Below are 17,462 nucleotides of genomic sequence, written 5' to 3' on the forward strand. Positions count from 1 at the left end.
GTTCCAGCAACTTAATACATTCAGCTGCCTTTTTGACTCCAAGAGCTTCAAAGCTCAGATATAGACCAAATGTGATTAAGAAGGATAAATTTTCCAACTTTATCCATTAAGGACTACCAAAAAGGTCCAAAATCCAAACCATAAAGCTCTATAATGCAAGGGCTTAACCAATACACACTTAATCCTTAAAGTCTGAAGTCCATCCTTTCTAGAAGTGCTTCTAACACCTAAACCATCCTAAAGGTTGGTGCTTTTTAGACATGCATGTCCAATGCATGTCTTGAACCCATATTAGGTCAAAATGAGGATTTATGACCTAATCTTTATGCATGGCATCAAAACTTGATTATAGACCAGATCCAAGACACTACTAGGTCACCTTGACCTGGAGATTCATAAAGATGCAAACCTAATGAGATCTAACCATTCCAACATTCAAGAACAAGAAGCAAAAGGGACAAAACCCAATATCTAACAACTTTGAATGATAAAAATCGAGTCTTGGACACTTACAAAGGTCCAGAAGAGTGCCAAGATGAAGAATGGGGGCTTGCTTGCTGGATCTTTTCTTCCTTCTTCCACCTTCTTCCTTCTTTAACTTCAAAAACACCAAACTAGCTCAAAATGGGAGGGAAAGATGATTAGGGTTTCTTTTAAGGCTTGAGGGGCTAATGGGGGCTGAGGGTGAACAAACCATAGTCTCCACATTCCCTTAAATAGGGAGCAAAATCCAAAATATTAGGTTTTCATTCTAGCCATCAACACGCTATGTTCCAAGAGGCAACACGTCGTGTTGTCCTTAATAAGATTCGGGTTTCCTCATATTTAGACACGCCGTGTTGGTGCCTCCAACACGCCGTGTCAAATCCTCAAAAGGTGATTCATTCCCAAAATTGCTCCTCAAATTTCCAGGTGTTACGACTCTCCCCCACTTAAATTATATTTCGTCCTCGAAATCATTCCTTAGTATCTCCTTTACCGAACTAAACGATCATGACTGGACTCTGTGAATCCTAAAAATGACTGGGGAAGTCACACCGCTTTGATGACCGCCCACCCTTATTGATGTCGAATCCAAAATAGAAGATATCATGAGCCCTAACGAAGAATGAATCTCAACTTTTCCTTAAGCCAACGAGTATCCAACCGCCATACCTGAAATTGAAAACCCTGAACAATGTCGGACTCCAAGACAGACAAAACCAATAAAAACTGCTCCCTCAAAGACTCATCTTCACAACCCAAACCTAACAACCTATACGGCCTGAACGAATTTACAGATACCTGAGAACATATACCCCAACCACTTGCAATATTCTCGATAAAAGTCGAACCCGATACACGATGGCCTTCCATAATCGAGCCCATTCTAAGCCGAATTCTCATACTGATGACGGACGAATCCTCGCTCCTGCTGAAGTTAAATGATAAAGGACAACCATCACTACTCAGCTCCAAAACCAGGAATCCTATACCTTATCTGAAAAGAACCAAAACACATCAGTTACGAATTTTCCACTAATCCCAATTCCATAAGATGCACCAAAATCCTTTAATTAACCTGTGACTCCCTAACACACCATTCCAACCACTGCTCTTATGAGCAAGGATGAGAATTCCAGGAATTCGACATTTTCCTCCAATCCTTAACAATTCAGGTGTACACCCATCAAGCAAAACAATCGATACATTAATGAAGAACTTTTGATTTGAGACCTCATGACCGGTTCCCAAACTTGATAATCAACCCCTCATAATAGTGTGCGAGCAAATGGGGTTATAATACGCAGATTCTGAGAGATTTTATGATATACGGCTGATACTCCCAACAACCTTTAATTGTTCTCTCTATCCAAACCAGCTGATTGTGTGTCTCCCGATTTCCATCAATGCACCAAAACCGAAAGTACAATACTTATATGAAATCAACAATCATGATCAATGGGCCCATAGCCTATGTCTGGTATGCTCCCGATATTACACTGATCCTGTCGACATTACATCATTCACCCAACGCCCCATGCCTAAAGATACTTACCTCATTCCATTGCCTTGCAGGGACCTAAACAACGTCCTTCTCAATGCCAACCGAGCACAATAATGCCAAAATCTTACCATGCATAATTCCTTTCACAGAACAACCTGCTACCAATGCACAACCCTGCGAAATCATGGTTACCCACGACCCGAGAAAAGGATAATGGTTGCACCCTTGATCTAATTCAAAGGCTATCACCTAGAATAACCATGTGAATAATTCGATCCAAGCCCCAATGCTATCTTGTCCAACCCACATACACACAATGAATTACCACAATGCGTATCCTTCGGGAACCCATAACCTCATCCAAAAAGGGCAGAAATACAAAAGTTCTATCGAACAACGAACCTCAATCATTAACAAAAGACATCCTCATGATTGATCGAAAAAGGATTCCATACGTGATTGAGAGTAAACAGGCTCCATTAATATGCAACCAACTTGAGAAGACTTCTGAAGTAATCCTAAATGCCACCCAACCCAAGCCTGCTATGAACCAAAATTCCACATCGTCATTGAGGGTAAGCATACCCAAAGGCCAAAGGAACATAAAACATACTAAATTTGATGATATGTTGACACATCCATAGGACTTCAACTGCCACACTCAAAACCTTCAGAGAACCTTTGCTGAAAGACAAACGATGTGACCAATAATCGTGAACACATGACATTAAATCGAATGAACCAAAACCCATGCGGGGCTGAACGCACCAAATTTTGAAACTAATGCCTTGATCGATCTCTGCCCAAGATAGACTATAATTAGAAATTCTTACACCAACTGACAATTTCCTTATTATTTCATTGGCACCCCCAACAGGAATCAATACTTGCAACGAGCTCCATGATTACCCACTTCCTGATGAGCGACAAACCAGGTGTCTCATGTACCCATGCATATGATTACCACCTACTTTATCCCCCTTCCTTGACCAAACCCTGAACCGAGGTCCCACATACTCGCACCGCGGGTCCCTAAAAACAATCCCTCGATACCACGAACGCGAACAAATCGATGATCCTCCAAGCATAATACCCAGTTCTCCCCTACGTAGGGTTTGAGTTACCACCCACTAGTGTTAAAACTAACTATAACTCAAACCGGCTTAGCCAGGTACAACCATCCCTAACCTCGGGAATGAATAATACACGTAGGATGATCTTCCAGATAAGGATTAAATAAATCCAAAGAGAATCCGGAATTTTAATTGAAGTTCTCCAGAATTCCCAACCATGACCACTTAACATTAAAGATCCCTTACAAGAGCATAAACCAATACCAGATTATGATCCAAAACATACACTCCTTTCCTGCAATTCCAACCGCCAATCCGATACCTGGCCTACTATCACTCAAGAACACAGACCCTTGATCACATCACCAACATCCATATCACATCAACCCACATGCGCACTATCGTGCTGACAATCTGTCTCCAAACACCGCAACCAACAGTCCCCATACTAGGTTACATCCCAACACTGAAATTCACAAGCTCGATCACTCCTCCTCCGAACCCAGAAGACTGAAAGGGAAAAATTTCTGCTATTTATAGTGACATACCCAAAAAACTATTATTTAGTCAAAATAATTAATCAATTCACAAGCTCGATCACTCCTTATCAATTTAGTCAAAATAATTAATCAATTATCTTATAAGGAAACAATTATCTTATTAATTGATAAGTGTCTTCAATTAGATCAAAATTATAGTCAAATATATCATATAATCGGATTAATATTGATCTAACATGATAAGGTAACTATCCCAATGCAAAAACAGCAAGAAATCCCGAGATAACCTCCATCTGACGAGTTGAGTCGTTGAGTCAAGCCTGGACTCGTCGAGTCACCTTGGACTCGGCGAGTTCAGCTATGGACTCGGCGAGTCCAGCCTCCAGAAACCCAAAAAACGAATTTTCCAGATATGCAATGCATCAATACAATTGAAACCAAGCTAGGCTCTGATACCACTGATGGGTTTTGGTCATAAGACATCCTATGTGCTCATACAAACCCTAATGCTTGGATCTAGGTTTCTCTATTGTACATGCAAGTTATCCAAGGCTATAAACCCTAATTCTAGCATATGGAAATCAATATTAACATATAATTAGGTTTAAGATAGTACCTTGATTGTTATGTAGCAATAACAATCCCAATTCCTCCTTGAATTGACTTTGGAAGGCTTAGAGTCACAAGTGTCACTCCTCTAATGGCTCACAAACACCATAAGCAAGAGGATGAAGAGGAGAGAGGTTAGAGGCTGCCCAAAACGTGTTCTAACCCTAGAAAAGAAGTTCCCCACGTTTTTGAGCCTTAAGGGTTATATTTATAGTGAGGCTATTAGGGTTATCTAACAAGGAAACCCTAATTTGGTTGCTTAAGCCCTAAGCAACCCATAGACTCCTTTAATCAAGCCCTTGGACGATTTCCTTATGGGCTTCCCATAAGAATTCGTCCACCTCTTGATTTAAGACAATCCATGGCCCAAATTGCAATTATCTTATAATTACAATTCCAGTCCCTTAAGTTTAATTAATCTCTTTTAGTCACAAAACTAATTACCAATTAATTATTGACTAATATTAATTAAACAATATGATTTCTCCTTTAATATATCATTCCCATAATATATTAATAAATCATATTTAATCCTTTCTCTCCATAATTCATCCTATCAAGTTGCTTTGGTGAAGGCAACCCAAAAGGACCATGCACCATCGGGTCAAGTACATACCAAAATAGTTATGGACTTAGACACTAATCCAACAGTCTCCCACTTGGATAAGTCTAATAACTATTATGCGTATGACTTCAGATCCTGATCTGCAATCGTAGCTTTCCAAAGCCGCTGTCAACTCTGATCCTATCAGATACGCGTGTCCTTAGATAAGGGATCATATATTCCTCCATTCTAGATATCATATGAGATATGATTTCAAATCATTCTCTTTGTACTATATCTCGATTCCCGATTTATGACGACTGACTAATTGAACAAATCAAATTAGCCCTAGCCCGGCCGAGCATTTACGTTTGTCATCACAAAATCATCGAGGGGCCCAAAGATATCGCTTTTATCCTACTTTGGATAAAAGGAACGGATAAACTTTGATACAATGCTTGCTTGCACTCACTCACCGAATCACACACAACAATATGTTTTATAACACCAAGTTACTAGTGCGTTTACATATTATCAATGTGCAACCGATTTGCAAGATACAACTCACACATCTCGGTTTCAAGAATATAAGATGTTATCGTCTCACTGATCACTCGTGATACAATTCATGGAGTGATCCAAGTGAGCGTGGGTTTAATCCAATGCTCAGATCATATTCATAAGCACTCATGAACGTTGCAGCAAACCTTTGCTATGTCTAATACGCTCTAGACAATCTACAAACCAATTCATGACAGTCTTCATTCATACTTACTTCCAACGTATGACTAACTGTGGTCCGTTTGAATAATTCGATTATTCTTAATAAACTTAATTATTCTGGAAGTCAAAACATACAAAGTGAAACACAAGAATAATACTAATCCCATATGGCCTCAAACCTTTGAGTATAAATAAAACTCCTTTTATTTATCACCATATCAATTACTCATTATTTGTTGTTTCGGGTAATCAACTTCTTACTTGAATTATTACACTTGTCCCATGCTCCTAGCATGCACACAATGTTTACCTATGGTTCTTACTTTGTGAAATAGATCACATTGAACACATTCCAATCATTCTCATTTCACAACTCCAAATCCTTTTCATAAGTGTAAGAATATCAAATTCTTGCCACTTATAGAATATGCTAGATTCTAACATTTTATGCAACGATCCATTTGTAATATCACTACACCAAAGTCACAAAGACTATTGCCAATGAAATTACAAAGTCCTCTATCAGAGATTGTTACAATACAATTCCTTAGATATGATGTCTCTCACTCAAAGAACATTCCTTTGAACATCATTTTGCATAAAAGTTTCTAATCTAGTCATAGATTTTCAATATTCAATTCCCAATATGGATACATTTCCATATTTCCATATGACAACTCATTTTTAATAGAATCTTTTCTATTCATAATAATGTCGATATGGTCCATCCAATATGGAAACATTTCCATATTTTCCAATACTATACTTCCAACTACTCACAAGCGACCAATCCTCGTCGAACTTTGGATTGTCCTTTGATAGTTGTTTAATTATTTTAGTCAAACCGATTCTAGTCCTTTTTCCCTCTAAATGTGCTTGACATTTGGAAAATTTTAGAATGGTCAAACATTAAAGCATTTGCAATCGATCCTATACCCAAAGCGTATGGGACACGACGTATAATGTTTTATTTGGTATGTTCTCAAAATTCGAATTGTGAAGAGGAATGCCGTAATCATAATCGAAATTTTAAGAACACACTATGTACCCTTGACTAAATTTATTAACATTTCTCAACCTAATCCTTTAGATTTGAAATGAAGCATAATATTCTCTCCCTTAATTATAGCAAAACAACTATTCCATCCTTACAACTTTGCAAAGAATGACTCTTGTTTTCTATAATTAATATTGCCAACTTGCAATACTTTCCTTAATAATCATACAATCATAACATTTATGCTCCCACTATCATGATGATTATTATAAAACATAACACTTATGCTCCCACTAGCTTCGACATGTATTCATAAACATCTTAACTGTCAGAAAAACAATACCTATTGAATTTCTTAAGTCCATGTTTCTAATACTTAATGCTTTGATAATCTTTTATCAAGGCCTCTTAAACTTATACACCTTTGCCTTAGATAGCTCATATGTGTGTCTAAAAAATTAAGACTAATTGCCAAACTTCACAATTCAAATCATGGAAAGGGATACCGTAACCATAATCGAATTCGAGAATGCAATTTTACAATCACTATCTTCTTAAAATCTTTCTTAGTGAAAGCATTTCCTCACAATCATTTTCATGAAGAAGGAAATCTTATGGCACTTAGATTTAAACGGTGTATGTGTTCCTATCCATGTGAATTTGTTAAAACCAAAGTTTACGACAAATTCAAACTCATATGGACCGAACTTTCTTAATCTTGATTTCTTGCCTTATGGTAGCACAGCTGCCCACCATGTCTTCCAAGTAGTTAAGCAGCTCACCCTTTCCTATCAATGTACCTTTCATTGATTAAGGTGCTTTGCCTTTTATGCGTTCAAAATGAGAACTCATAGAACTCTCATGCATAATTAACTCGATTGGATTGGCACAGAACCAAAATAATGTCATCACGATAGGTTGTAAACCTCAACTTGTGTGCTAGTGATGATCGATAAGGTTTATTTGATTTGTTCTTGAAACCTTTCAAGACCATTAAGACTCCCACTTACTCCTTGACATATAAGATTCTCTTGTCAAAACATTTCTTGACAAACAAATATTCAAGAGTTAGTGTAGTTTTTATCAAAAAACTTCATAAATTGGTCTTAGTTGGTCTTTGTCTTATCTAAGACATCACAACTTTCCACATTTGATGAATGTTACAAACCTTCTTAATACTTTTCACTCAATGTCACAATCTTGACTTTAAGACTTGTTTTGGAACGAAGTATGATTGACCTCTTGATTTAACCATTTCTTTAATTCTTGATCCCTCTTCTTAGACATACAATTGTACTAAGACTCACTTAGAGGATCAATTGAGATATGGTTCTTAATCATTAAGACCTATCATAAAGCATAAAAGCTACTCTCCCTTCTTCTTAGAATGGAGAAACTTTTATCATTCTGCCTACTTGATTCTTCTTATTCGTTCTGCTTATTGATTTAAACCTTTTTCAATCAATTCATAATCACACTTAATCTTGTAAGTATAATCATATTTACTAAACCTTTAGTAAATCATGACGAATATCATTGTTACTCTTATGGTGGGCTTGATCAACACACACCTTTGTGTACTCGATCTCCTAGTCTTTCACTTGACACTTTGTCAATGAATTAGTCTAATTTCCAAATATAAAATTTCTCATTCATCGTACAACCAAGTTGCATGATTCCAAGTTTCTGTCCAATTGAAACTTGGGTGATGAGAAACTCTCCCTATTTGGTAAATTCTCGACTTTTCCATAAACACCATAAATAAGAATCATATCCATTTGTTGTAGAAATATGCAAACACCAATTTTCATAACGATTTCATTGCAAGGAAATAAACAAATAAATAAATAAATAAGTCAAACGAAAATTTACTTTATTTATAAAAGCAGCGGAAAACATTTGTCCTTACAATGCAAAATCCATTGAAAACTATGTATTTCAAAAGAAAATTTTCTAACAACTCTATCATAACTATATAAGCTCAAAATCTAATCTTCAAGTCCATGCGATCAAGATCCATTCCTTGTGATTAGATTCATCTTGCTCTTTAACCAAGCTTCCTTTCTTTTCACGGATCCTGTAAAACATTCAAATGCAATCTTATCACATTATGTATTAAGAATTAATGAATAGGAACTTAATGGAGTTAGATAGTGGATTTTACTTGAAGTGCAGCCATACTCTTTGACTCTCCCATCTTCTGGACTCTTCAGGCTCTTTGGGCAGACTTGTACCAACGCCCTTTCTTTTGGCAGTAAACGCAGGTCGGTTCTCCTAGAACGTCCTCGGAAGCATGGTCGGTTGACTTTTCCAACAAATACGCTCCATTGCTTCGCCAAATCATTTCTGATTCAGCAGCAATGAGCATGTAAGTTAGATCAATGAGGTTGTCGTCATGATCCATCATATAATACTTTCTTTTGAACTCATTATATGATTTAGGAAGTGACTGCAAAACCCAATTTCCATCCAACTCATCTGGGAATGACACACCCAACATTATCAACCTATCAATGTGTGATTTCATTCCTAGAACGTGGGCACACACGGGTTTACCATCTTCATGTTTCATTTCTAATAGGGCCTTAGTGATATTGAACCTTTCAATTCTTCGATCTTGTGGGTTGGGGAGAGCAATAGGAGGAGGAGGAAGTGAAGCATGATTTCTCATTCCTCGATTGAATCGTGGAATACCATCTTCATGTGGAATGCTTGTTCCACGGGATTTGGGAAGACCATAGTTGTCGAACTTTGACATCTACAAAACGGGAGAAAAACAAATTCAAGTTAGTTGATTGATTGAGTCCTTAGTAAATCACCCAAATGAGATACTAAGGCTAGGACCCAACACAATATTCTACAACTCGGGAGAGGGATGTCGTAACCCTAATTGCAGAATATTTGAAGGTAAGTGAATGATGATTCACTAATTTCCACCACGAAAAACGAAAAGGAATTTAAGTTTTAAATCTATGAAAACTCCTAGATTCTTTGAGATTCATTGAACTTTCAATGGCATGTTTAAATCTCGATATGCCCCTCTTGTTTGTGACTGGGATGCCGAGGATCACAAAGCGGGTGTGAATAACCATGCAAACTTACATGGTGCCCTCACATGTTACAGTCACCTATTCGATGTGCCGGTAAACCACACACGCTCCACCGAACTATGAGAAACATTGAGTCACCCTTTGCTACCTTTGCTTAGAACCATTTAGTGTGCCGGTAAACCACACACGCTCCACTAACGTCTTCACAAGGGCACAAAGTGTAATTTCATGGAATTGCATCAATTCACTTTTGCCTAAGTAACTAAGATTGGGAATTTTATAAAAACATTTAGTTACTTTGATAATTCATTATGCTTATAATGGAAGGTTTCGTCCTATCCTAACCGTTCGGCTAACGACCCTCCACTAGTCAAGAGTGCGGTGGGTAAGAGTGGATACCCATTCAATCGCCATTTTATAGGCAATTTCCTTAAACACCCCTCATAGACCAGCTTCGTGAATGAGGCCTACTAACGGTAAGACTGACTTTTACTCATACATATATATAATGTTAGACTTTTAATGTTATATATAGTATAGGGTGTATTTTATACTTTTAAAATATTAGGTGGTCAAATTTAACAATTATACCTTTAATTCAATTAAATTGTAAACCAAAACTTTTATGGATTTATTAAACCTCTTTTAATTATACACCTTAATTAATTAATAAAACCATAAGGGCGTGATTTGAACTTTTTCAAAACAATACTAGGGTTTTAGAATTTAACATTCCTAATTAAACTTTTAATCAACTTTTAAATTCCAAAACTTGAGGACAAGTTTTGAAATATTTCAAACATTAGAGTTTAGAATTTAAATACACATCAAAATTAAACTATTAATCCAAATTTAAATTCCAAAACTTGAGGGCAAGTTTTGAAACCTTTTTCAAAACATAAGGGTTTCAACTATTTAAATTTCAAAACTTTTGGGTTCAAATTTAAACTATAAAACCTAAAGGGCAAAATATGGAACTTTTCATAACAACAAGGATCAAATAACAAATAATTTAAATTAACATTTAATCACATAATTATCCATATTTGATTTGTTTAATGATTTCTTGCAAAACAATTTATCAATTTAGTCAAAATAATTAATCAATTATCTTATAAGGAAACAATTATCTTATTAATTGATAAATATCTTCAATTAGATCAAAATTATAGTCAAATATATCATATAATCGGATTAATATTGATCTAACATGATAAGGTAACTATCCCAATGCAAAAACAGCAAGAAATCCCGAGATAACCTCCATCTGACGAGTTGAATTGTTGAGTCAAGCCTGGACTCGTCGAGTCACCTTGGACTCGGCGAGTTCAGCTATGGACTCGGCGAGTCCAGCCTCCAGAAACCCAAAAAACGAATTTTCCAGATATGCAATGCATCAATACAATTGAAACCAAGCCAGGCTCTGATACCACTGATGGGTTTTGGTCATAAGACATCCTATGTGCTCATACAAACCCTAATGCTTGGATATAGGTTTCTCTATTGTACATGCAAGTTATCCAAGGCTATAAACCCTAATTCTAGCATATGGAAATCAATATTAACATATAATTAGGTTTAAGATAGTACCTTGATTGTTATGTAGCAATAACAATCCCAATTCCTCCTTGAATTGACTTTGGAAGGCTTAGAGTCACAAGTGTCACTCCTCTAATGGCTCACAAACACCATAAGCAAGAGGATGAAGAGTAGAGAGGTTAGAGGCTGCCCAAAACGTGTTCTAACCCTAGAAAAGAAGTTCCCCACGTTTTTTAGCCTTAAGGGTTATATTTATAGTGAGGCTATTAGGGTTATCTAACAAGGAAACCCTAATTTGGTTGCTTAAGCCCTAAGCAACCCATAGACTCCTTTAATCAAACCCTTGGACGATTTCCTTATGGGCTTCCCATAAAAATTCGTCCACCTCTTGATTTAAGACAATCCATGGCCTAAATTGCAATTATCTTATAATTACAATTCCAGTCCCTTAAGTTTAATTAATCTCTTTTAGTCACAAAACTAATTATCAATTAATTATTGACTAATATTAATTAAACAATATGATTTCTCCTTTAATATATCATTCCCATAATATATTAATAAATCATATTTAATCCTTTATCTCCATAATTCATCCTATCAAGTTGCTTTGGTGAAGGCAACCCAAAAGGACCATGCACCATCGGGTCAAGTACATACCAAAATAGTTATGGACTTAGACACTAATCCAACATACTTTCCGTAGTACGGGCCTAATACTACCTTTCACACCTATCCATACTTTCCTCAAGAATCATCTCGAGTCCTCTAAGACCTATTCAGAATAATACTTCCGATACCTGATCAACAGCGGACAATCACGCTTAAATACTTCCTCTAAGACCTATTCAAAATAATAACCCGCTCAACAGTGGACAATCGCGTTAAAATACTTCCTAGGATCCCCCACCTCCCCTGCCATCAGTTGTTGAAAAACTCCTCATAATGTCAGTTAGCTACTTCGTAAACATAATCACATGTAATAAAGCTCAGATAATCCTTCAAGTAAAAGACTCATCCCTACAAAGGTCAGACTCATACGAGAGTTGCGTAATAGGGTCTGTGACAACCCGATATTTCCATTCTGAACAAATCATATCAAGTCAATAGAAGTTAGAACAGTTACAGTGAATTTCCAGACTTTTAGGTATAAGTTTGAGTGTTTCGGGATTTACACTTAAGGAGATATCAGGAGAGTGGATGCACTAGGGTTTTGTGCAACTCTGTTATTCCAAAACTCTATGATATTAGAGTACACTTCGTGAATAAAATATTTTCTGCAAAAAATCCTAGGACTATATATAGGATTTTGAACCATATTTATTCATTAGTTACATTTTCAACTAGAGAAAAGCCGAATTCTCTCTCACGGATCTTCGGGTTTTCATCCCAAATCATGAGTACTTCTATCTAGTTGTATTATATAGCTTAGATTGTGCTTAATAACATCAAAATCATATCAAAACAGCAAGATTTGAGAGTTTACCGCCCAAGAACACCTTGGGGAGTAAACTCTTTTATAAGGGTCAAATGGTGCCTATTCCCTTCCTTAAGCAATGAAACTAGTTTGGACATGTACCCTAATGTGTTTAGGGCTAGAAAACAACCTCAAAACACCAAGGAAATGGTGTTCACGGCCCAAGATCTTCTTGGACCGTGAACACTAAATTTAGGGCCAAAGTGTGCCCAATGACCCTCCAAACTTTGGAACTGAACCTAGAGACTACCCATGGCTTGTTTAGACATCAAAAACATTAAGAATCAATGGCTAAAAGTGAGTTCATGGCCAAGGATGTTCTTGGGCCGTGAACTCCATTTTAAGTTGCCAAAATGCCCTAAATGCCTTCATTGAGCCAAGAGACTAGCATAACACTTTATCTTGATGTGTCCAGGACCCAAAACAATCAAAATACAACCACCCATAGGTGTTCACGGCCGCAAACACATGACCAAATGGTCCATGGGCCGTAAACTCAAGTTAGGGGTGTTTTGATGCCACAAACACTTCCTAAGGCTTAGGCTTGAGTTTACAATGCTTCCTTATGACCTTTAGGACCCTCATAAACATAAATGGCCATGAATTTATGGTAGTAAACTCATAAGGGCTGTGAACTCCTCAAAAACTCCAAAGAAGGTGGTCTTTTTCATCCTAGGTTAGAGCTAATGTCCCTAAATCATTCCCTAGCCTTCAAACTTGCATTCCCACATGAGTAGCCCTGATTTTACGGCCTTAAATTCCCTTGGACCGTGAACTCATGGTAGTAAGCTCATGTGAGTGCCTTTATACCTTCCTATGTTGAATCACATGTGATTCCAACACTTGGTCAAGGTGTTTCCTAGTCCCGGAAAGTGTTTCCTTTCATATAGATGTTATAAACACTATATTCATGTCAGTGTGTATCCTTATATGTCATTTAGGACTTATTGTGTCTCAGGACTTCATTCGTGGAACTTCTCATCCCTACACGCATACCCGTTAGAACCACTCACTACAGGTGAGTTCATACCCCTTAATCAATGTTTTAAATGAGTTTAAATGCTTTAATGGGGGGAGGGGGGGATACAAGTAGAAACAACATGTTATTGGATCACTCATATGTTTTTATAACTGTGTTTTCATCCAGTAGATTTCACATACTTCAAAATGTGATGCATGAAATGGTTTTCTATCTTAAAAATACCATGTTATCAAAAATATTACGTTTGAAATGTTTATTAAAATGACATCAAGTCATTGTTAATTATTGTTAAAAACTCTTAGATGTCTTACAAAACCATTTCTTTTACCTTCTTGAACAAAACTATATCTATATACTTATGTTCTTATATATGTATTGATATTATAGTTTTCATCCTTCATTCAGTTTTCCCACACTCTTGTGTAGCAAGAGTGTATAAACCTGCTTGGACAATCAATTGCCTTCCAGTTAACTATTATAGGGATAGTTAGGAGACAGAAAACATTATTCCTATTACAAGGAATTACACCAGAGTCAGTTCATCCATGAGTCTATACTATACATTACATGTTACATGAATACGTCTACATAGATACGCTTACATGAATACCTTTACATAGATACATTTAACTGTATACACTTACATGGATACTTGTACCTAGATTCACTAGGATGATTTACTAGTACATTATGTGTAGATTGTCCTGCCTATCCCAATTCAACAGGATATCTAGACGTGACTAACCATTCCGGAACCCACCTGTTAGCAACAGTGGTAGATGAACATCTATGGATGCCTACGGTTATTACTTATATTAGGGGTACCTTTATGGGACTAACCATTCCTTTGGCCTACTGTTCGCTACAGAGGTAAATGACCATCTATGGATGCCTACGGTTAATACTTATACTAGGAGTACCTTTACAGGATTAACCATTCCTTAAACCTGCTGCAGCTACAGAGGATAACACTTACATGCTTATATTTTTCCTTACATGGTTATATTTTTCCTATTACCTTATTTTGTGATACATTCACCTAAATGATGAGTTAGACTAAGTACTGTTAGTAATTGTCAAAAAGAAGGAAAACCATCTTTGTTATAGCAAAACACACGAGTCTTGGTAGAAGACTACTTACAAAACACACGAGTCTAGGTAGAAGACTACTTACATAACACACGAGTCTTGGTAGAAGACTACTTACAAAACACATGAGTCTTGGTAGAAGACTACCTTCAAAACATTTAGGTCTTGGTAGAAGGCTACTCGTTATACTAATAGAAATCATAGGGATTTGCTAGAGTATTCTAACGCTTTCAACTGCTTTCAAACAATTCACACTTATACAGTCTTTTTCCAAAGGTTTACAAGTCATTACTTTACAATTTTACAAATCAAAGACACATTAATACTTATGAATTCACCAGATTTACGCTGATACTCGCTTTCAAAATAACTTGTATTCTCAGGTCACCAGTTAGACAGGTACGATGGCCAGGTTTTGAGAAGACGGAGCACAGACAAGACTCGTCTTTTATTTTGATTACATATTTTGATGTCTTATTACAATGAAAGAACATACATGTATTAAAACTTTAATTTTAATGCAATGGATGATGTTGTTGCTTGTTTACTACTTTACACTATTATGATACTTCACATGACGTCCTCCACCCCGGAACGTTTTCGCCGTTCTTGGTTTTGGGGTGTGACAGATTGGTATCAGAGCATTGTTTATAGTGAATATAGTATATCAACCCATAAAAGATATACTAACAATAAATACATTGGGATTAAAACACTTTGTCTAAGAGTCTATACCTTTAAATAATAAAATATTTAGCAAAGTATACGTGCCTGCATTCATACTAAAATCCGTGTTACAACGACAAGAACAAAAGTATTACGATTGTTGAATATCACAAGTAAGCCTGGGGATGTATGGTCTTTATTGGGAGTAGCATAGCCTGATCAACTATGTTGGTCCGAGGAGTGATTAGCATATGCCGAAGAATGGTTGTGATATGGCAACAAGTCTAAAAACTTACCAACATTGCCACAATGAGAACATTATAACAGAACCTAAGTCTAAAATACCATAGGGGTGTTTTGTGTTACCATAATTACTTACTTGAGAACTAAAAAGGATCTTCATTACTAAGTTGATAGTTGCTAAGTGGATACACTAAGGCTATATGTAACTAGGATGTTATAGACTTAGAATCGGTGAAATTTTTGCTTTACCGCTATTCCTTGTGAATTTGGAGTTAAGGTCACTTATTCGAAGGCCTATCCTGTGTTGATTACATATAACTGGTATGCACTTTACAAATAGCGATATAACTAATGAAGATTTTCTAATAATTATCTAGATAGTTCGTATAATAATTATTTCCTTACCCAAATTCTCGCGTAGATAACATGGTTGGACTCCATCCCCACGGCAACTCGTACCTTTCAAACGAGGTCATTGCTGGATGGTTTGGAGAAGAATTGGAGAATGATCATCCTATCCTTTTGAATGATCACCATGATGAAGACCTTTCAGATGGTGCTAACTCCGAACCTGAGGTTGAGAACCTACCCTAGGCAGCCCCCTTTCCAATTCCTAACCCTCGTCCGGATTTTCATGGCCCGGCGCCTGAGTGGGTGGAATGCTTGGAAACATGGAGCCAAGGACAAGATCAGCCCATGCCATTTAATGGTGACCGAAGCTTCTATGACCTGAGCAATGGAGGCTCAGCAGACAGAATCTTGCCAATCTTGGTCCGCAGAGTGGTCTGAAATGAGATTCAAGGCAGGAAAGCCCTACATCAGATCACTGAAGTAGTCGCCGATATGAGAATGCATACCCTCCGCACCATTCGTCTAGAAGATGCTCGTGAGAGATATGAGAGAAACCATGAAACCCTGCTGCAAGCACTAGCTGAATCACGAGCCGAAGTCATAGAACTTCGAGTATGCCAGAGGGTGTACGAAAGACACCTACTTGATGTGGAACGCCAACTGGCTGAACTGAGATTTCACCAGAGGGATGACCGTCGCCAGTAGTAGATGCTTTACTTTATTTTCCTTGTTAGAAAGGAATCATTTTCTGTCTATACCCGATGTGGCATTTTCTATGAAACTATCTTGTACTGTAAGTACTTTTGGTTAGGTCTTTATGCTGTCAAGAACTATCTTCTCTGGATATGATGTAAGACCTTTTTACAAGGTCATTTTCCCTAACTTGTATGTCGTGAATATCAAAGATATTGACAGTCGGCTAACTTCTGTGTCATTTTCCTTATTCAAGTACTATTATCATACTTCCATTAGAGTTTATCTGAAACATGCTCCAGTCAAGTCATTGGACTACAACAATTTAACTCCGGAGACATCTCCAAGTCTCTTTTAATGGTTGGATCATGTTATTCATCAACCAACGATACCTCGGCTAGAACGACAAACATCTTGAGACCATTGTACGAACTTACTTCTAATCGTTGCTAGGACTGCATCATAGGGATGTAGGTCAAACCTTCGTGAACATACTTCCATTTCGTACTAGGACTGCATCATAGGGATGTAGGTCAAACCTCAGAGAGCACATTTCTATTCTTTACATGAGCGATCGAACTACGTCTAGGTTCAACCATACTCGTTCACAAATTCATTTTCTTTCCATGAAACAGAATCATGTCGCCAAAGAAAAACAATCAATCCCTCAAACAAACACCAACTCTTCAAATTGATGCAGCTACCTTTCAAGCTGCAGTCTCGGCTGCCGTGTAAGCTATTCTGACCCACCTTAATGCTAACAACGCAAATGTTAGCGGGATTGTTAACAACAATTCCAATCCGGGTAACAATCAAGCACCTCAACGAGCAACAAACTATCACGACACCCCGAGTCCCAAGCCCAAGAGTAACAAATGGAAGTCTTGGGCTAAATCTAAGGACAAATCGCTTTGAAGGGCGAACAGGAAACAACCACCA

The sequence above is a fragment of the Lactuca sativa genome, chromosome 4 (genome assembly GCF_002870075.4).
Source record: "Lactuca sativa cultivar Salinas chromosome 4, Lsat_Salinas_v11, whole genome shotgun sequence".
In the NCBI taxonomy this organism is placed as follows: Eukaryota; Viridiplantae; Streptophyta; class Magnoliopsida; order Asterales; family Asteraceae; genus Lactuca; species Lactuca sativa.